The 22,822-nt window shown below is 40.8% G+C and overlaps 1 protein-coding gene across 5 annotated transcripts in view; it reads right to left on the minus strand.

Moving 5' to 3' along the window:
• RNF121 (ring finger protein 121) overlaps window positions 1–22,822 on the minus strand; it is a 78,147-nt gene that overhangs the window by 51,498 nt on the left and 3,827 nt on the right. The gene's annotated exons all lie outside the window — the stretch shown is intronic.

Raw genomic sequence — 22,822 nt, forward strand, 5'->3', positions numbered from 1 at the left:
ATTTCAAAGTTCTGGTTCTATTTGTTAGTCTTGTCCTCTAGAGCAGGGTTTCTCAACCTTGGCACTAGGGATATTTGGGACTGGATAATTCTTTGGTGAGGTGGGAGTTCCCTGTACACTGTAGGATGTTTTAGCAGCATCCCTGACCCTCTACCTTCTAGATGCCAAAAGCATCTCCACAGAAGCAACAATGTCTTTAGACATTGATGAAAATTGCCTCCAGTCGAAAACTGCTGCTCAAGAATAATACTAAATTCTTTGAGTTCAGGACTCAAGACTTCTACTTCCTTATAGCCATATAAAAGCATAACCAAGTGTCAGTACATAAGTCAAAAACATTACATTCATACATTCTTACACTGACCTGAGCTGAAAATGTTTCTCAATGTAAAAGAGAGACAAGGCCTTAGTCAAACGAATCAATCAACAAATATTCCTTTAGTACTTATGATGGTCAGGGCCTAATTTCCCACTGTTCCTATGATAAATTCAGAAAGGTACTTTACACAGAATGTTTGAAGTAAAATGGACAGAACTCTCCTACTGAGTCAAATCAGCACATACTTACCCGGCATCCTTTATGTGTGTGTACACTACTCCCATCACTATTTAGGGAGGGCTTTCTGAATTTTACATGTTCCAGCTAAGTTATTTAAAAAAAAAAAAAAAAAAAGGCTATCTCAAGTCACCCACCTACTCCCTTTTCCTACCTCACACAATACCTCACAGAATATATTCAGGTGTCCTAACTCAGGTTTTCATTTCCCCAGAACAAAAGAGGTCCCAGAATATCCCAGGACAAGTCGACATAAGAAATGGAAATGCCCATCTGGGTGGTACCTGAGCAGACAATTAAGGACCACATTTCTTTCTTTCTTTTTTTTTAAGGTTTATTTATTTATTTGAGAGAGAAAGAGAGAGAGTGCAAGCAGGGGAAAGGGCAAAGAGAGAGGGAGACAAGCAGGCTCCCTTGTGAGCAAGAAGCCTGATGTGAGGCTTGATTGTGGGACCCTGAGATCATGACCTGAGCCAAAACCAAGAATCAGATGCGTAACCAACTGAGCCATCCAGGTGCCCCAGGCCACATTTCTAAATAAACAACCCAGTACAGATTTCATGCTACCTATCAAAACTCTTTTCCTTTTTTCCAACTTGAACTTGCATCTTGCCAAACCAGTCTGTTCAATGTCTCAAAACACATGGGACTCATTCCTATCTCTAGTATATTTTTCCTTCTGCTTGCAACATTTCCCTCTTTTATCCCATCCAAAACCAAGCTGTCCTTTGAGAACCTAGCTGCAATTTCTACCTTCTCTGAAGAAGCCTGCCTTGATCCCCTAGCTTAGTGACTTTGGCCCTCTGCTTTTCTCAAGCATGGATTTTTCTCCTTATTCAGAGTGTGGCACAAAAAGTCATATCAGCATTGTCTGGGTGCTTGATAGAAATGCAGAATCTCAGGACGCTTGGGTGGGTCAGTTGGTTAAGTGACTGCCTTCAGCTCAGGTCATGATCCTGCAGTCCTGGGATGGAGTGCCACATCGGGTTCCCTGCTCAACGGGGAGTCTGCATCTCCCTCTGACCCTCCCCCTTCTTGTGCTCTCATTCTCTCTCAAATAAATAAATAAAATCTTAAAAGAAAGAAAGGTAGAGAGAGAGAGAAAGAAAGAAATGCAGATCTCAGGCATCACTCCAGACCCCACCTTGAATCGGAATTTTCCTTTTAATAAGGTCTCCAGATGACCCATATGCACATTAAATCTGAAAAGCACTGTTCCATACCAGTCATTCATAGTCTTATGTTATCTTAGATGTGATTTCCAAGTGATGTAACTGTTTTTTTAAAAAAAATATTTTATTTATTTATTTGACACAGAAAGAGAAAGAGAGGGAGAGAATAAGCAGGGAGAGGGGCAGGCAGAGAGGAAAAAGCAAGTGTCCTGTTGAGCAGGGAGCCTGGGACCCTGGGATCATGACCCAAGCCTAAGGCAGATGCTTAACCAACTGAGACACACAAATGCCCCAATGTAACTGCTTCTTAAGGCCAGGACCAGGACTAAGGAAGGTGGGGGTAAACCAAGGGACCTAGGGCTCAAAATTTAAGGAGGCACTCATTGTCAGGTACTGACCCTCCATTTGCATGACCTTGAAAATGAGTGCCTCCTTAAAGTTTGCACCCTAGTGCCTCCTTTACTTCACCCTAGTCTTGGCCTGCTTATGTCTACTACTTTGCTTCCATCCCATAAACCTGGAAGATCCCACAGAGCCAAGGAGAATACACTGCTTTGTGTCCCTCAAGGAGAATAGAACAAAGCTGAGCATATACTAAGCACTGAGTGAGTACTAGAGGAATTGAACAGAATTCTCTCCAATACAGTAAAAGTATGCTGACAAACAAGCATCCCACCTGGAGGTGCTTAAATGTGAGTATAAATAAACATTTGAAAAATACTTAATAAGTATCTGGGGAAGAAGTATTCATTTGATACCAGGAGGCACCCAGAAAATCATGTTTAAAAACTCAATGTCAAAAACAACACCACCACCACCACAACTACATCTTCAAAGAAGCAAGGTGGTTAAGCAACTGCTTCCAGCTCGGGTCATGATTCCAGGGTCCCGGGATCGAGCTCCACATTGGGCTCTCCGCTTAGCAACAAATCTGCTCCTCCCTCTCTGGAGCTCTGTGATCTCTCGCTTTCATTCTTTCTCAAATATATAAATAAAATCTTTAAAAAAAGAAGCAAGACAACTCCATTGAAGGGAAAACTAAGAAAGATCCAAAGAACCAGGCCAGCTATGGTGTGCCTCTCCATGATAGTGATCAAGTCAGCTATTATCAATACCTTACTCTCTGGCTAGAAAATAGAGAATAAGACTTCTGACTTCACTGGGGGGCTGGGGAGGGTAAGAACATTCAAGGTGACTAAGTGATTTCATTGTCTTTCCTCTTGCCAAACTCTCCTGGGAGAGTGGAAGCACTTTATAAAGTACTAGGAGAGGCTGTGGAACCAAATGTTGACGAGGTACAGGTCAGTACTGCTTTCAGAGCCTCATGGAAAATACCTCTCAGAAGGGCAAGCACTAAGGCTGAGACTAGACCGGGGCTTAGAGAACTGTTTAGCTCTTCATGGAGTACTATGAATGCAAAGAGAAGAGACATGATTTGGCTTTAGTATTTGCCTCCTGAACCGAACAATTCTTTAAACTACATCCATACTGGTCTTCTAGCACAAGTGGAAAAATAAGGAAAACTGTAAACTATAGCTAAAATTAATCCCTACCATCTGGAAATACATATTTATTTGCTCCCTCATTAATGCGTTTATTCATCTGGGTCCAAGCAATAAGTCAGTCTGAGTATGCCCTGTCCAGAGCTCAGGCAGCTAATTAAGGAGGCTCTCCAGGCATGGTTACTGACTGATGGGTTCACATCCAACTCCCAAGACCCACACATAGAATGTTTTCTTGCCAACCAATCACTCCCCTCCTAGAAGCTCTCAAGGCCCTTGGTAGTACCAGTCTACCTAAGTCCAGATTTGAAAGAAGTTAAATCAAAAATGTCAGGCAGAGAGCAAGAGAAAATTTCATAAAAAGAGAAAATGCTGTGGCACTTGGGTGGCTCAAGTTGGTTAAGCAACTGCCTTTGGCTCAGGTCATGATCCTGGAATCCCAGGATTGAGTCCCACATTGGGCTCCCTGCTCAGCAGGATCTTCTCCCCTCTCATGCTCTCTCACATAAATAAATAAATAATTTAAAAGAGAGAGAGAGAGAGAAAATCCTCAGGTGCAAAAGATTCAGGGATCCACCCCTGAAACCCAACAACAGGCCTCTTATAACCCCCAAATATTGGATACTCTGTGGTCTGAGTCTTTACACAGGCTGGTTACATTGTCCATTAAGCCCCTCTCTTCCACCAAACTACATTATGCCTTCCAACAAAATGCTGGCCAGATCCTTCTGGCTTGAAGGCTCTTTAGACGGACTCTATTCACTGAAGAAACAAACATCCTTTACTGCCTTCCAGAGCATGGGCCATATAGCCCAGCAGCATCAGCACCCTGAGAGCTTATTAAGAATCAAGAGAATTTCGGACTCTACCCCAGACCTCCTGAATCAGAATCTACACTAAATAAGTTAGGTTGGTTAATCCATATGCCCATTAAAGTTTGAGAAGCACTGCTACTGCACCTCACCACTCACATTCACAACCTGTCCTACAATCATACACTTCCGTGCACCTGATTCTTTTAATTAACAGCTGCACTGGTATCTAATTTACATACCATAAAATTCACCCATTTAAAGTGTACTATTCAGTGCTTTTTAGTATATTCAGAGTTGTGCCGCCACCACCACCTCTAAGTTTAGAACACTTTACAGGCCCCAAAAGAAACCACATACCAGTTAGCAGTCCCTCTCCATCCTCCCCCAACCCAAGAAACCACTAATTTACCTTCTGTCTCTATCTACAATTGCCTATTCTAGCTGTTTCATATAAATGGGATCATACAATATGGTCTTTTGTGATTGGCTTCTTTCACTTAGCATAATGTTTTCCATGTTCATCAGGTTGTAGCATATACTGTAGTTCCTTTTAATTTCCAAATAATACTGCACTGTATGGACACTCCACATTACAGCTATCCACTCACCTGTTACTGGACATTTGGGTTGTTTATACTTTCTAACTATTACAAATAATGCTCTTATGAACATTTATCTACAAGTCTTCGTGTAGACATGTTTTCATTTCTCTTGAGTATATATATCTAGGAGTGAAACTGTTGGGTCATATGGTAATTCTATGCTTAACCTTTTGAGGAACTGCCAAATTGTTTTCCACAGCAGCTGCACCATATTACATTCCCACCAGCACTTCATGAAAGCTCCAATTTCGCCACATCCTCAACAACACCTGTTTTTGTTTTCCAAGCTTTTGTGATTTTTCTTTTTCTTTTTTTTTTTAAGTAACTTCCATGCCTAGTACGGAGCCCAACATGGGACTTGAACTCACAACCCTGAGATCGAGACCTGAGCTGAAATCAAGAGTAGGAAGTACAACCAATAGCTACCCAGGCATCCCCAAACTTTTGCAATTTTAACTGAGAATTTTACATAATTATATTTTCTCCTCTTTCTTAGCTTATCACTTATATTTCTGTTTTTATTTTGTTTTAATGGATGCCCTAGAGTTTGCAGTATACATTTACAACTAAAAAAAAAAATCTTTTTTTTTAAAGATTTTATTTATTTATTTGACAGATAGAGATCACAAGTAGGCAGAGAGGCAGGCAGAGAGAGAGAGGGAAGCAGTCTCCCCACTGAGCAGAGAGCCCGATGTGGGGCTCGATCCCAGGACCCTGGAATCATGACCTGAGCTGAAGGCAGAGGCTTTAACCCACTGAGCCACCCCGGCGCCCCTTAAGTCCACTTTCAAATACTATACCACTTCATGGGTAATATGAGTAACTTATAACAAAATAATCGTAATTTCTCCCTCCCATCCTTTGTTTCATTGCTGTCATTCATTTCACTTTTTCATAAGCATATCTACACACACACACACACACACAGACACATAAATGCATACATAATCAAATACAGTGTTGGTATTATTGTTCTTAAAAAACTGATACGCTAGATCAATTACAAGTAAAAAAAAAAAAAGCACTATAAAAATCCTCCAGCTTACATTATATTCAATGGTGAAGGACAAAATGCTTTTCCTTTAAGATCAGAAACAATATCAGCATGTCTACCCTCACCACTACTATTCAACACTGAAGTTTTTAGCTAGCATAAGGCAATAAAAGGAGATAAAAGGCACACAAATTGGAAAGTAAGAAAACTGCCCCTATATGCAGATGACTTGATGTTCTATGTAGAAAATCCCAAAGAATCTACAAAAAGAAAAAAAATACTAGAATAAGAGAATTCAGCAACATGGTAGAATATAATATAAACACACTCAAAAAATACATTTCTATATTAGTAATGAACACATGAAAACTGAATATAAAATTTATAATCATTCATAAAAAAAGTATAAGTAAAATAAATATTCCTATTATATCTTCACTTATTTCTTTTCTGATACTTCCTTTATGTAGATCTGAGTTTCCGACCTCTATCATTTTCCTCTCTCTAAAGAACTACTTTTAACATTCCTTGCAAGTTAGATCTACTGGGAACAAATTCTTTCATTTTTTGTTTGTCTTTATTTCTCCTTCTCTCTTGAAGGGTAAAGAATTCTAGGCTGGTGGCGTTTTTCTCAACACTCTTTTTTTTTTTTTTTTTTTTTTAAAGAAAGAGAGTATGAGGGTGCCTGGGTGGCTCAGTGGGTTAGGCCTCTGCCTTCAGCTCAGGTCTTGATCTCAGGGTCCTGGGATTGAGGCCCGCATTGGGCTCTCTGCTCAGTGGGGGAGCTGCTTCCCCCCCTCTCTCTGCCTCTCTGCCTACTTGTGATCTCTGTCAAATAAATAAAATCTTTAAAAAAAAAAAAAAGAAAAGAAAGAAAAGAAAAGAGAGTGTGAGCAGGGGCAGGGGTGGGGACAGAGGGAGGGAATCTGAAGCAAGCACCGTGCCTAGCACAGAGCCCAAAGTGGGACTCGATTTCATGCACCTGAGATCATGACCTGAGATGAAATCAAGAGGCGGACACTTAACTGAGTCACTCAGGTGTCCCTTTTCTCAACACTTTAAACACTTCATTCTACCTGCTCTTGCTTCCGTGGTTTCTGAGGAATACTTGTATGTAGTTCTTATCTTCGCTCCTCTGTAGGTAAGGTGGGTTTTCCTCTCGTTTCTTTCAGGATTTTCTATCTTTGATTTTCTAGTTTGAAAAATTATATGTCTAGGTGTAGTTTTTTGTAGTTTTTTGGCATGGAAGGTTTTTGTCTCGTTGTTGTTTTGACATTTATCCTCCTTAGTATTTTGAGCTTCCTGGATCTGTGGTTTGCTGTCTGACATTAATTTGGGCAATTCTCAGTCATTATTGTTTCAAGTATTTCTTTTATTTCTCTCTTTTTCTTCTGGTATCCCCATGATATGAATGTTTTAAGTCTGGGCTGCTCTAACAAAATGCAAAAGATTGGGTGTGGCTTATAAACAACAATTTATTTCTCACATTTCTGGAGGGTGGGAAGTCCAGAATGATGGCACTAGATTTTATGTCTGGTAAGGGCTTCTGGGTTCATAGATGGCCACCTTTTGGCCATTTTCTCAAATGGTAAAAGGGGCTAGGGAGCTCTGTGGGGCCTCTTTCATAAGGGCACAAATCCCAATTATGAGGGCTCTGCCCTTATGACCTAATCATCTCCCAAAAAGCTCCCCCAGCTAATACCATATGAATTTCAACATATGAATTTGGGGGGGAACACAAACATTCAGACTATAGCAATGTATATCACAACTTTTGTAGTTGTCCCATGGTTCTTAGATACTGTTTTCTCTAATGTTTTTTTTCTCTTTACTTTTCACTTCTATAGGTTCCTATTGGGATACCCTCAAGCTCAGAGATTCTTTCATCAGCCATGTCCGGTCTACTGGCAAGCCCATCAAAGACATTTTTCATTTCTGCTAGTGTTTCTGATCTCTAGTGTTAGAATTTCCATCTCTCTTGTTCTTATACTGCTGTCTACTTTAGCCATTAGAGCTATGACCATATTAATCACAGTTGTTTTAAATTCCTGGTCTAATAATTCCAACATCCCTGTCATAGGTGACTCTAATTCTGATGCTTGGTTTTGCTCTTCAAACTGTGCTTCTGGGGCATCTAGATGGACTCAGTAAGTGTCCAACTCTTGATCTCAGCTCAGGTCTTGATCCCAGGGTCATGAGTTCAAGCCCCACAATGGGCTTCATGCTGGACAGGGAGCCTACTTGAAAGAACAAAACCCAAAAAACTGTGCTTTTTGTCTTTTGGTAGGTCTTAGAATTTTTTCTTGATAGGTCGGCATGACATGCCAAGTAAAAGGCGCTGCTATAAATAGGCCTTTAGTAATGTGGTAGCAAGGTGTGGAAGGAGGAGAAACATACTAGAGTTCAATGACTGAATTTCAGTCTTTTAGTGAGCCTATGCCTGTGGAATATGGACTTCACAAGTGCTTCTCAGTTCTTCACTCACCCCTCTTAGATGGGAAAGGATGGCTTCAGTGGGCTGGAGTCTGGCATTTCCCTTCTCCTACATGGAAGTCTAGAGCTGGCTAGAGTTGGATATTTCCCTTCCCCGGGGTCAGTTAGGCTCTGGCTAACTACTTCTCCTGATGGCAGACCACCTTGCTAAGAACAGAATGCTCTGCAGTATTTTTAAATAGTTCCTTTGCCCCCCGCCAGAAGCATGAGGGGATTTTTCTCAATTCTCAGCTTAAGAGGGACGCCTGGGTGGCTCAGTCAGTTAAGCGGCTGCCTTTGGCTCGGGTCGTGATCCCAGGGTCCTGGGATCGAGTCCCACATCAGGCTCCTTTCTCAGCGGGGAGCCTGCTTCTCTCTCTGCCTCTGCCTGCCACTCTGCCTGTGTGCTCTCTCTGACAAATATATAAATAAATCTTAAAAAAAAAAAATACTGAGCTTAAGAACCTGATAGATATCCAGGAGGAAGAACTCACAAAATTGGCAGGGGGTGGGGGGAACCTCAATGACTGAGTCCCCTTGGAGCTTTTAACTCTCAGAGTTGTCAAAAGGGAGTCTCCAGCAATTCATCTAAGGCCCAGGTTTTCCTACTCCAGGACTGGTTCCACAGATGTGTCTGCTCCTGTAAGTTGTGATTCTCTGTATTCAACTTTTGGTCTCTCCCATTTTCCATGCCCTTATAAACTCAATTCTCTTATAAATCTAAGAATTACTGATTTATCAGTTTGTTTAGCTTTTTACTTGTTAGGACAAAGTAGTGAGTCCCAAGCTTCTTAGAAGCCGTATTGGAAATTTCTGTACATTTTTTGATGAAATTACTTAATTTTTATTGCTGAGTTGTAAAAGTTCCCTACATATTCTGGATACAAATTCCCTTATCTGATATATGACTTGCGAATATTGTCTCCCATTCTGTGGGTTCTTTTTACTTTCTTGACGGTGTCCTTTGCAACACAAAAGGTTTTCATGTTGGTAAGTCCAACTTATTTATTGTTTTCTTTAATTCCTTGTGCTTGGGTGTCATATCTAAGAAATGATCATGATTTAGGATACTGTTTTCTTCTAAAAATTTTATAGTTTTAGTTATTGTATTTAGGTCATTGGTCCATTTTGAGTTAATTTTTGTATACGGTATGAGGTAGGGATCGACTTCATTCTTTTGCATGTGGCTAACTAGTTGTCTCAGCATCATTTGTTGAGAAGACCATTCATTCCCCATGTGCACCTGATTCTTCACGTTGGCTCTTTTCTAAGATGGTACAATACCCTTGTTTTCCACATCATTTTCTCCAGTGTTCCCACAGCTCTATAAACTTTGCTGACAGAACCTCAGAAAAGACAATAAACAAATAAGAACATAAACAAGCAAACAAATAAATAAGGCCCCAAAGCTGTCTGTCAAGTTTGATAACATTTATTCCTTTACTCAAATCTCACTTAAGTACTCCTGTTCTAAATGCGCAGGTCCAGGGCTAGGCAGGGGATGCAAAGATGAACCAGACTTTTTTCTTGCCCTTGAGAAGACAGATAAAAAATAAAATAATTAGTCTGCTTTAAAAGTATGAACTTGGGGCGCCTGGGTGGCTCAGTGGGTTAAAGCCTCTGCCTTCGGCTCAGGTCATGGTCTCAGGGTCCTGGGATTGAGCCCCACATTTGGCTCTCTGCTCAGCAGGGAGCCTGCTTCTCCCTCTCCTTCTGCCTGCCTCTCTGCCTGCTTGTGATCTCTCTCTCTGTCAAATAAATAAATAAAATCTTTAAAAAAATAAAATAAAATAAAATAAAAGTATGAACTTATTCAGCCCAGGGAGTACAACTGTTTCCATTCTACAGAAGGCACGGATGAGATATAAAGGAGAAAAATGACTCACTGAAGATCACAGTTGCAAATAGTGATGGAGAAAGGGTCACAGAACTTATGGGAGAAATCAAAGACAGGGCTTATGGCCTCAAATGACCAAATCAATGACTAGTCACAAAGTCCTCCTAGAGTCACATTATGATTTTCATGGGGCCCAGGTACTTCTGCCTTTGTGGGCCTCTTTCTCCATTAAAAAAAAAAAAAAAAGTATATAAATACATTTTTTATTTTTTTTAAATTATTTTTATTAACATATAATGTATTATTTGCCCCACGGGTACAGGTCTGTGAATCGCCAGGTTTACACACTTCCCAGCACTCACCATATCACATACCCTCCCCAGTGTCCATAACCCAACACAGTGCTCACTACTGGAACAATACAAAGAAGATTAGCATGGCCGCTTTGCAAGGGTGACAGGCAAAAATGTATTTTATGAGTGCACTGCTACAAAGATGTATAATCCAAGCGGGACTTTAGTCACTTTTTTCTTCTTAAAGGAAATTAAGACATTTTTGTGGGTCCCTTGGGACTGTACCTACTGTGCCTAATGGATAAGTCAGCCCTAGGTCTTGCTGTCTCCCCACAGCTATGGACCAAGTGTTCTCTCCCCAGCTGCCAAATCACTTTGCTCTACTGCTTCTAAGATTCTCTTCTCTCCTGGGTCTATCTGATCAAGCAGCATGAGGTTTAAGCTCATGCTACATCTCACTGTCTAAATCCACAATAAAAAGGAGCTTCACTTTAATCATATGAGCCCTATAAAGTTATCAGAAAATCACTTGACAATAATATATATTCTGTGTTCAAGAAAATTCTGTGCTCAGTAATATGTATTCTGTGTTCAGGGTTTAGATATATTCATGAATGATCACACCCCAAAAAAAGAAACAGACATATCATTGACCTGCAAACACCAAATGCATGGGGAGCATGCACCTGGCATCTTGAAAGTACCCAATAAATATGTTTGCTAATTCAATCACAAGACAAGCATAAAGCAAAGTATATTTTCTTATAAAACTTAACTTTGAATAGGCAGAAAATAAACATGTAAATAAACATATATATATGACATAAATTCTGGTAGTATTATGAAGGAAAATAAAACATAGTAAGAGAAGTGAAAAGGGAGACTGTTTTATTGCTATACTGTAGACACTCATTTCCCCAAAAGGTTTCCAACATCGGGAGAACATGCTGGGTGAGACAGCCAGTAAAACCCCATGTAGTATGTCTTATTTCTTTGGGTTTTATCTCATTCCCACTTTTCACCCCAAGAAATGGGTTTAGGGCAACAACTATCCTTCTCAGTGAAAAGAAGAGCAGTTGAAGAGAAGAGCAGTTGAGAAGAGCTAGTAATCTAGCATACCTATTTAATTGCTATGTGTCAATAAACAGGGAACTTCCTCTGTGCCTCAATTTCCCCATACACAAAATGAGGGGGTTGGCTTAGGTGATCTTCAAGGTGATTTAAAACTAAAATGCTGTAATAATTCACACCAAATCTGTCTAACTCCAAAGCTTTGGAGTCATCTGTAATACTCTAGCTTTTCAAACTGCCACAGTTTCCTTATTTACCACAGAACTAAAAACAAAATACCTTCAGTGTGGTAAGGTGTGAATTAACAGGATGCTACCAGATTAAATCTATCAAACTTTACTATGTGACTACCGTGGCATGCATCAGGAGTATCCATCAGTCAGAGGATGGCCTCTTGTTCTGGCTTCAAGTACCTGCTAACTGTAAAGGGCCCTCAACTCTGGAATGCCATCCACCAGGGCCAACTGGCATTTCAGAGGTCCCAGCTGATCCTTCCAAGTTAGAAACTGATCAACCATGTAGCACAGACTTCATTCTTTCACAAAAATTAGAGACAAATAAACCCAACCTTTGCCCTTGAGGTATTCATAGTTGGTGAGGGGCAGGGAAGCGGAGGAGACAGGACACAACAGATTATTAAAGATAAAATAGTATGACAGGGGTAACTATTGACATTTAAACAAAACACTACCTAAGCCCAGAAAAAGGAGAGATTAGCTATCTCCTAGACCTGGTAGGAATACAGCACACCAGGCTGGCTGCCTCCTCTATCCTGTGGGGACAGATGCTCTGGTCCGCTAGGTGGTTAGGATAACAAGTACAAAAGTTCACAGGCTCTCCATATTTGTAGCTCTCCATTCTCCTCTCATTCACATTCTTCTTCAACTCTGCAGCCCTGCCGACAATTCAAGGCCAATAAATCAAAGTGCAACCACTTCGCTTAAAAAAAAAAAAAAAAGACCTCATGAATCATCTGGGAATCATGCAGACGTTGAATCTGTTTAGCCAAACTGTAAGGCCTGATACAGACAGCACACTTGGAGCAGGGAAATGAAAGTAGATGCTGGTGGTAACAACTGCTGTGGCTGCTGTCTGCCCATCACCCCCACCTCTCTACCAACATCAGAAAGCCAGGCCAGCTGAGTTGGGAAGGCCAACTCATCCTCTAGGTCAGTTGAGTTGGGAAGCTGTTAATGAAAAATCTCAAATATATTAAAAGTAGAAGGGATAGTTTAATGACTTCTCTCCCATTCAACAATTATCAAATTTGGGGGCACCTACCATTCTTTGGTTCTTCAATTCCTTTCCCATGAAATTCCTACTTCTCAGACTAGCTTCCTCCCCACTGGCCCTCCGCTCACTTTTTCCTACATGCCCTCCAGCCTCCCATGTACTCTATACCATTAGGTATAAGATGGAACTTTTCCACACCTCAGACTTTATCCCTTGCTCTCTCCCAGACTACTGCAGTGACCTCCAAGGTGATCTCCCTGAATCTAATCTTACCAGAACAGATGCACACCTAATAGCAGCCAGAGTGATCTTTCTGATACAAAACTGACCGCATCAGCCCTCTACTTAGACTTTGATACCTTTCTATTACCTTTGGATTAAAGCCCAAAACTTAATTGTATGACACACAAGGTACTTCATAATCTGGTCCAACCAGCTACTTATCTCACCACTCTTCACCAAATGGCTTATACTCCAGCCACACTGAACCACCTGAACCACCTACCATTCTAACATGCTCTTCCCTTTTATCACTCAGCAATTTGGCCGGCGCCATCTTCTCTCCCTAGAATTCTTTCCTCATCTTCACTGTCTAGTTCATCTCTATTTGCTCTTGAAGATGCAGCTCGAATATCACCTCCTTCATGAGATATTTTCCACTGTTATTCATTCACACATTCATTCAACAACTGTGAGATGAACATATGCTAAATTCTAGACTGGGGATACAATGATAAATAAATAACAGCTCTCACTCTCAAGATGCTTAGAGTCTATTAGATGTCCTCAGGTAGAGTGACTCCCTTCCTCTTCTGCAGAAATTTGCAATTTATACATATCTCCAAGGTCACATCAAGTTTCCATAACTTGGCTCTAAGCATCTTGAGGTCAAGGATATTTTCTTTTTATTAAAGCTTTGTTGGGCGCCTGGGTGGCTCAGTGGGTTAAGCCTCTGCCTTCAGCTCAGGTCATGATCTCAGGGTCCTGGGATCAAGACCCACATCGGGCTCTCTGCTCAGCGAGGAGCCTGCTTCTCAGCCCCCCCCCCCGCCTACTTGTGATCTCTCAGTCAAATAAATAAATAAAATCTTAAAAAAATTTAAAAAAGCTTTTTTGAGGTATAGCATCTATTTTCTGGGCAATTAAATGATTGTTCATATATTTACAGGGTGGTGCAACCATCTTTCTTTAGATCATTTCCATCACTTTAGAAACAAACCTCATGCTCATCTATCAACTCCCCATTCACATTCCCAGACCTAATCAGCCACAAATCTACTTTCTATCTCTATATATTTGCCTTCTCTGGACCTTTCATATAAATGAAATCATACAAAATGCAGTTTTTTTGACTGGCTTCTTTCACACAACCTGTTTTTTCAAGGAGCATCCATGTTCTAGCATATATCAGTACTTCACTCTTTTTTTCTTGCCAAATAATATTCCACTGTGTAGATACAGGTTTTATTTATCCATTTACCGGTGGATAGACATTTGTGTTATTTCTACTTTGGGGCTATAATGATTATTATTGCTATAACATCTGTATATAAGCTCTTGTGTGGACACATGTTTTTATTTCTCAAGTATGTATCTTAGGAGTGGAATTACTGGGTCATCTCGTACCTCTATGGTTAACCTTTTGAGAAACCACCAAATTATTTCCCACAGCAGCTACAGCACATTGAATTTCCACTACCAGGGCATGAGGGTTCCAATTTCTCCACCTCCTTAGCAACACTTGTTATTATGTGCTTGTTATTATAATATCATAGTAGGTATGAAGTGAGTGGTATCTCATTGTGGTTTTTATTTGCATTTCTCTGATCATTAATAATGTTTAACATCTTTTCATGCATTTAATGGCCATTTGTATATTTTCTTGGGAGAAGAGCCAATTCAGATCATTTGTCCAATTTTTATTGGGTTATTTATCTTTTATTGAGTTGTAAGAGTTCTTTATATATTCTGAATGCATATCCTCATCAGATATATGATTTGCAAATATTTTCTCCCATTTAGCAATCTTTCTGGATGTGAAGTGGGTCTGAGAATCATCTGAATCTTATTCACCTTTATGTTTCAAAGAACTAGACTGGGGGTGCCTGGGTGGCTCAGTTGGTTGAGTGGTTGAGCGTCTGACTCTTGATTTCGGCTCAGGTCCTGATCTCAGAGTCATGGGACTAAGCCTCACATCAGGCTCTGCACTCTGTGAAGAGTCTGCTTGGGATTCTCTCTCTCCCTCTGCCCCACCCCCTACTTGCACCTACACTGTCTCTCTCACATAAATAAATAAAATCTTAAAAAACCAAACAAACAAAGAACTAGTCTATAATCTGCTACACTGTATATGTTCAGTGTTAGATATATGTTACTTAATGTTAATAGCTTTGACTACAAGGAATGGGCCTTACTCCTTCAGCATCCCCCTCATACTTGACACCTAGCACTACACACAAAGCACATGCTTTGGAAATACACAGAGAATGAGTAATTCTCCCCTGAGCAAATAGTGGAGATGATGTCAAATAACATGGCCAAACAGAATTTTTCACATTTCCTCTTTCCCCTCCTAAAACTTCTACCTTGGTCCCTCCTGTTTCAATACCTGGTACTGTCAACAATGGTGCTGCCAATTAGTCAAGTTAAAGCAAAACAAATCCAAACACCTGAAAGTCAAGCTCGGTTATTTCCCTTATGCCTGATATCCAATCCACCAGCAAGTCCTGTAGGCTCTAGTTCAAAGCATACTCTAAATTCATCCACTTTTCCTCATCATCTCTGCTATCGTACCCCTAACACTATTATCTCTCACCTGAACTACTGCAAGTCTCCTAAGTGCTCTCCTTGAATGTCCGTCTACAATTCATTCTCCTCAAAGCAGCCAGAAAGATCTTTTTTAAATGCAAACCAGCAGGGGAGCCTGCCCGTCTCAGCTGGTCAAGTGCCTTCGGTTCAGGTCATTATCTCAGGATCTTAAGATCCAGCCCCGCCTCGGGTTCTGCTTGGGATTCTCTTCCTCTCCCTCTCTCTTCTCCTCCCTCATGCTAGCTCAGGTGCCCTAAATAAATCTTTAAAAAAAGATGCAAACCAGCTCACCTCACTCCCATCTTTCAAACTATTCAAAATCTTTTCATTGTATTCTCAGTAAAATTCAACGTGTTTAGCAGCATCTATATGAGGCCTTACAGATCTGACTCTGCCATACTCCCTGACCTCAATGGTACTTTTTTCCCTTTGATTCAGACAATGATTCAGACACACTGGCTTTCACTTTGGTCCCAAAACATGCCTAACTCATTCCATGACTTGTACTTCTCCCTCCACTTGACACATGTCTGCTTCCAAATCTTCAAACTGCTAGGTCTTCCTCATTCAGGTGTTGGTTCAAATGTCACCTCATAGGCTTTTCATAACCTCTCCTAGTTGTTCTCTATCACATCACCCTACTTTTCTCAGAGGACTTGTCACCGTTTGGAGTTACATTTTTTATTATCTGCATGCCCCCATTAGAAAGTAAACTTGACAAGAACAAGGACCTTGGTTGTCTTGTTCATTGCAGAGTTACCAGGACCTAGAAAAATGCCTGTCATATTGAAGGTACAAGTATTTCAAGAAGGAAAGACTGAATGAACAATGCAGATGACATATTTAATAAATGCTTGATGAATGTGCAAGTGAATGAATTAGGGAGGTGAATGGAAAGCACAAAAAAATAAGTGGAAGCACTGCTATTTAGTATTTTTATAGCTGCTCACTTTTCTCCACCTTCACTGCCTTTACTTTTGCTCAGATCCTCATTATCTCTTAGCTACTTAAGTACCCCCAACTAATTTCTTCTTTCCCCAATCTGATCTCTCCAAAAATAACCTCTACATTTCCATCAAACTTGATCATCCTGAGACATAGATCTGAACAAGCTACAAGCCCAAACTTCTCAGCATGTTGTTATAAACGCTTCTCCAACCTTAACACACACCGTTATTCCCCTACATTTAGCCTATACTTCAGTTATACAGAAATTCTTTCAGTTCCCAGAATATTCCATGTTGTTTAATGCCTGCAAGTCTTTGCATATGTTTGCAATTTGCTGGACTGCTCTTTCCTACCTCATAGACTCCATCTATTGAACTCAAATTTTATTCTTTTTTTTTTTTTTAAGATTTTATTTATTTATTTGACAGAGAGAGATCACAAAGCAGGCAGAGAGGCAGGCAGAGAGAGAGGAGGAAGCAGGCTCCCTGCTGAGCAGAGAGCCCGACGCGGGGCTCGATCCCAGGACCCTGAGATCATGACCTGAGCCAAAGGCAGCGGCTTAACCCACTGAGCCACCCAGGCGCCCCTCAAATTTTATTCTTAAGAACAAATTCAAGCATCTTCTCTGTAAAGTCTTTAATGATTCCCCTAAGCAGAGTTAATCACTCCCTTCTTTAGGTCACCATGGTGTGTAACACCACTTACACTATACCACAATTATTTGTTTCCATGTCTGTCTTCCCCTACATGACTATCAGCCCCTGAGAGCAGGAACCAGGTTTTCATCTTTGTGTCCCCTGCACAGTATTTGGCATATATAAGCACTCAATAATTGATGACAGAAGGAATGAATAAACCCATCTTAACTCCTCAGTGGGCATTCAAAATCAACCTTATGTTGCCCCCAACCTGTGTTTCTAGATCTAGTACTTAGCCCTCACCTACTTGATGATCTCCAAATACACCCTTCTTTTTCACATTTACTTAGGGGCCTTTATTCCTGATGTTCTCTCTCTAGTGATTTTTAAACCATCCATTAAGGTCCAGCTCAGAGGGCTCCCTCTCCATGAAGTCTTCCCTAACCAAATCAATGAGAAGGGATTTACTTCCCCAATAGTACTTTGTTTTGTCTAATAAGGTAATTAGGACCTTAGATTTTATAATTATAGTCAATATCTTTCCAACTGGACTACATGTCCTAATTTCTAACAGAACCGTAAGCTCCTTAAAAGCCAGAAACATGATCTAGCATCTTTTCTCTCAACCCAAGTGCCTAACACAGCACCTTGCCCGAAGCAAGCAGTTATCAACAAATGTTTTAGTAGTGAAGAATAATATATTTCAGGATCAGAGAGTCCATGCCTCCATTCTTCCACATATGTGATTTTACTTACCTTGGTGTAAATTGGCCTCCTATTCATATGGTAAACTTTTACCCCTCCTTTAAGAATCAGCCCAATGTCATATCCTCTCTTAAGTCTTCTCTAACTCTCCCAAATACACTTACACTCTCCATCCATGTACCCATGATACCTTGTATATAACTACTCATTATACTATATTGTCATTCTCACTTGATGGGTTCCTCCCCAACTAGACCATGAAATCTTCTGGAGCAGAGATAGTCTCATTATCCATTTATGAATTTCCAAGACCAAACAAAGTATCTGGCATAATTTAAATGCTCAATAAAGGTGTGGTGAACTTTGAAAATAGTGACTCCCTGTTATAGAGTACACCAGCAATAGAGATCATGGAGTCCTACAGCCAAGTTGAAATCCTACCTCCACTTACAACCTAGGCAATCTTGAATAAATTAAAATTACTTAGCTGTGTCTCTGTTTTTTTCCATCTAGAAAATGAGCATAATAATGGCATCAAAACAGAAAAGAACTAATGTCATGTAAAATGCTTACTATAGTGCCTGGTACACAGCATGCTCTAAAAAGGTTAGCTATTGTTATCATTAGACCAAAAGAAAAAAACACTGATTCTGCAGGGTGCTAACTGACAGACTCAAGAAGAGATTAGGCTCAATCCTATGGACACTGGGGAGTAAAATGTCCCTGGAGTCCTTTTAAGTAACAGATATATTAAGGTATTGAGAACACCCTACTGGGGAAGGAGAAGAGAGGGAACACAAACCTTGGCAGGCTTATGCTTATGCTCTCTGTCTTGTGTCCCGTGTTGTGTCCCCCCCGCCACTTCCTCTTTCCCCACTGTTTTCTCCCTAGTTGCCCAGGGCCAAAAGCCTCATGGCCATAACTCAGCATTCCCTTGAGAAAGCTGCACTGTAGAGAGAACTAATGAGTTTATGTTTACCTACAGATTTCCCTCTGAGGAGCCAAAAAAGAACAAGCAACTTCAAGAAGGGAAAACACAAAGAAATAAAGTGGAGATAAGGCAGGATGGCAGACGGATTATCTTGGGTTGGCTTTCATGGAGTACCTTTCAAGACAAACAGCCCCATGTAGGTTTGAGCCTACACATCCCAGAGGCATCCTCTGGCAGTGCCTGTGCTTGCATGTGCTTCCATGGGCCAACAAGGCAAAGAAGCAGGATCTAGGAAAAGGAATGAGTACTAAAAAGTTGAAGCTATAGAAATAAGAATTCTAGCCCAATTTGAAGAAAACTGCAACGGAGGTATTCAAAGAGGGATTAGACTGACCACAGCTCCCTATCAGCTCCCTATCATTAGAGGGGTTTAAATATAGACTGGGAGTGATCACTTGCTGGGGATGTTTGACTTGAGTGAAGGACTAGATTTAAGATTCAAGTTCAATAAACATTTGAATATCTACTCTATGCTAGCCACTGTGAGAGACTAGGTGCTAGGAACACAGATGAAAAATGATATGGTTGTCCCCTCCAGGAATTCACTGCCTAATCAGGGAGATGAACAATATAAAATGGTAAAAGTGGACAGAAATCTATATAGGGAACTACTATGGGGCAGAGAGCAAGTCCTTAGATTCTCTGCCAATGACTGAGTGGTAAGGAGCAATACACTATTAATTACAAACAAAAATGCTTCATAAGCAGTTCAAAAGCAAATGCTATCAGGTGATACTGTGTTACTTCAAAAACAGACAGTTAAGCATGTCAGTTAACCTTTGCTATTGAGTCAATACTTCCCTCATCCTGAGCAGAACTCACACCTATGAGCATTCTTATTTATGATACCTTTTTTTTTTTTTAAAGTAGGCTCCAAGCCCAAGGTGGAGCCCAACATGGGGCCTGAACTCATTACCCTGAGATCAAGAGTCAGACGCTTGACTGACTGAAGCCACCCAGACAACCCCATCATTTACAGAATAAATATACTGTTGTCTGCGATGTGCCAAGCACTCGGTAAACCACTGAGGAATGTACAAAGAAAGACAGTCCCTGCATTCAAGGAGTTAGAACATTGCTCTTCATCCTTTCCTCTTCTCTCTCCTATCCCCCTTCATTAACCAAATGACACCTTAAATTCCTTCTGGAAGTAGATGAGTTATTAAGATATAAGCTTAATCAAAAAGTGACTAGCAAAAAGCAAGAGTAAGCTAGAGACAGGAGTTGTAATGGGAAACACTGTCTGCAGACAAGGTATCTGCCAAAGTATGAGATTCTGACTGTATTCTGAAGTCAGGCCTTTTTTGTCCACAACTTCCCTATCACCATTTTTTCCTTCTCTCAACTTAATATTATTACCACAAATTATTTTTTTAAGATTTTTTATTTATTTATTTGACAGAGATCACAAGTAGGCAGAGAGGCAGGCAGAGAGGGAAGGGGGAAGCAGGCTCCCTGCTGAGCAGAGAGCCCGATGTGGGGCTCGTGGGGCTTGATCCCAGGACCCTGAGATCATGACCCGAGCCAAAGGCAGAGGCTTTAACCCACTGAACCACCCAGGCGCTCCTATTACCACAAATTATTAACAATAATTATTCATTCATTCATTCATTCATTCAGTCATTAGTATATACCTGATAAGAACTGTAGGGAACACAGGCAGAGTAAAATACTAGGATCCAGGACTTGCAAAGCTGCAAGAGATCTCTAAAACATCCTCTAAGTACAAACATGTCATTTCACAGATGGAGAAGTGAGACACAGAGAGGTTGAAATCTTTCATGAATTCAATCTTCATGCATTTATTGAATCATATTCTTTGCCAGGCACCAAGTATATGAGGATGGATAGGGCTTTCAAGGAGAACCAAATCTCATGGGAGATAGACAAATGCATGACCCCAGTGAAATTACCTCTGTAAATGAAGTCACATACTTACACAGAAATGTCCAGTGAAGGACAATATAGAAGTACACAGTACTCACACTGCCCAGAGTGGTTAAGAGCACAGGAGCTGGAGTTGTTCTGGATTTGAACCCCAGCTCTGTCACTTATCCAGCTGTATAACATTGGGCAAGTTACTTAAATTCTCTATACCTCAGTTTCTGCATCTGTAGAATGGAGATAACCATAACAGTACCTACTATAAGGTTTTGGTATTAAGTTAGATAATGCATATAAAACACTCGGCACAGGACCTCGCACAGACTAAGTGTTCTTATCTTACTTCAACTTCAGCACTTACCTGCTGAGCCCTGGTCTCAGAATCCTCCTCAACACAGCCTTCCAAGCATCTACTATCATTTGGCTGTCTCTGAGATAAAACAAATAGGCTATTCCTAGTCTAGAACCAGGTGTATTGTTTATTACTATCTTTCCCCCCACCACACTATGCTAGTTCTCATTTTACATGCCTTAAAATAACCCTAAGAAAAATGGTGAGATATCCCAGATTAAACGTCAGTCACACACATCTCAATCCCTCAGTAAAACCTTGGCTTTGGCCAAATATCTCTAGAGAGGAAAACCCCTGGAAACAAGGAACATTTATCAAATGTCTATAGGGAGAGACCCACAGGAGGAAAAACAAAAACAAAAACAAAACAAAGCAGTGATTACTACTTTGAGGAAGCAAGGGATTTCTACAGCCTCCCTGTTAGGGGTTTACCAGTCAAGCTGGGAAGAGGAGAAATGACATGAACTGCCACTTCCTCCTTGATGTACCCACCGCATCTACTGCCTAGCACAGCACCTGTGACATGTTTTTGTACTTATTTATCAGTCTTTCTCTTCTCATGCTAATCCATGAACTCTATGAAGGCAATTATCACACCTTCTCCATCTTGGTATCCTTAAACATAGCACTGTGCCTGGCACACACAAGGTGATTCAAAAAAGGCTGATGAGTTTATAAATGAACACAGAGAAAACCATCAAAGGCAGGGAAAGAAGAAATCAGTGTAGATCAGATTAGTTCTGGAAGTCAGGACAGCCTTGGGCTAGAACCTTAAGTACAGGCAGATTTAGAAACACAACAGAGGGAAAGGATAGGCATTCTAGGCAGGCAGGACAGCACCAAAAAAGACCTGGCAATAACCAGAAACATGGTGCACAGTATGTTAGAACCAGAAAGAGTTTTAAATATGACTTAGTCCAATAGTTCAATTCTCATAGGGATGTTGTAAACATTCAGTCAAAAACAAAAAAACATGTACTACTAAGCAGAGGAGCTGGCACATCACAAACTGTCACTAACTGGTAGCTATTATTACTATTACTCAAAAATAATAATTACCCAACACTTAGTAGGAGCCTGTTGTATGCCACACAGCATGCTGAGGGAAGGAACTACAACAATGGGCAAGACAGGTTTGGACTCTGCTCTCTCTTATAGCTAAGAATCTGGTGGGGAAGAGAGACAAAATAATCCTTGATAGGCATGGGCTAGAGGAAGTATGGGGGGTGGGGGTGGGACTGAAGGAACAAAGAGTAGGGTCATCCAATCAGTGGGTAGTAAAAGAGAACTCCCTGATTATCAAAGTGTGTTTTGAGACATCTTGAGGGGGGGTTCTGAGTCCCCTTACAGACTCCAAGGCTTCAAAGTGAGATTTTGCTTGAATAAAAGGTATTGTGGTAAATAAAGGTTTAAAAACCACAAATCTAGTTCAATCTCCTCTTCTAACAAGAACAAAATAGGGCCCAGATGAGGTAAATTATACATCTGAGGCAGCAATACTTCAAGTTAGTTATAGACTGGGATACTTGCTTTGAACTTGAGCCGGAAACTACTCACTGATCTGCATACCACATCATTCTGGCAGATGAACAAGCACTGGGAGTAGACGAATCCAGAATTCCTAGGCACTGGCCAGGCAGGCCGGCTGGTCCTGACTGGATATTGCCATGTTTTCTCTACCTTACATCCCAAGCCAGCTCTCGGTGCCAAAATGATGCCTCCAGTTCCTCTCTGAAGTTGGCCATTTACACCTTCCAGGAGGAATTCATGGCTCCAGGAGTGGGTCTGCTTCTGAGCCACCCATCTCATAACCATGATTTATCCCACTAATATCCCCCAGCACCATGTGGTTTGGCAAGTTGAGAGCAACAACTGAGTCTAACCAGTTATCACAGCCTATTTAATACATAGCCTGAGCTGGCTAGACCCACTCTCATCTCCCTAAATAC

This window comes from Lontra canadensis, unplaced genomic scaffold (assembly GCF_010015895.1).
Source record: "Lontra canadensis isolate GAN:19392208 unplaced genomic scaffold, GSC_riverotter_1.0 scaffold7, whole genome shotgun sequence".
NCBI lineage: Eukaryota > Metazoa > Chordata > Mammalia > Carnivora > Mustelidae > Lontra > Lontra canadensis.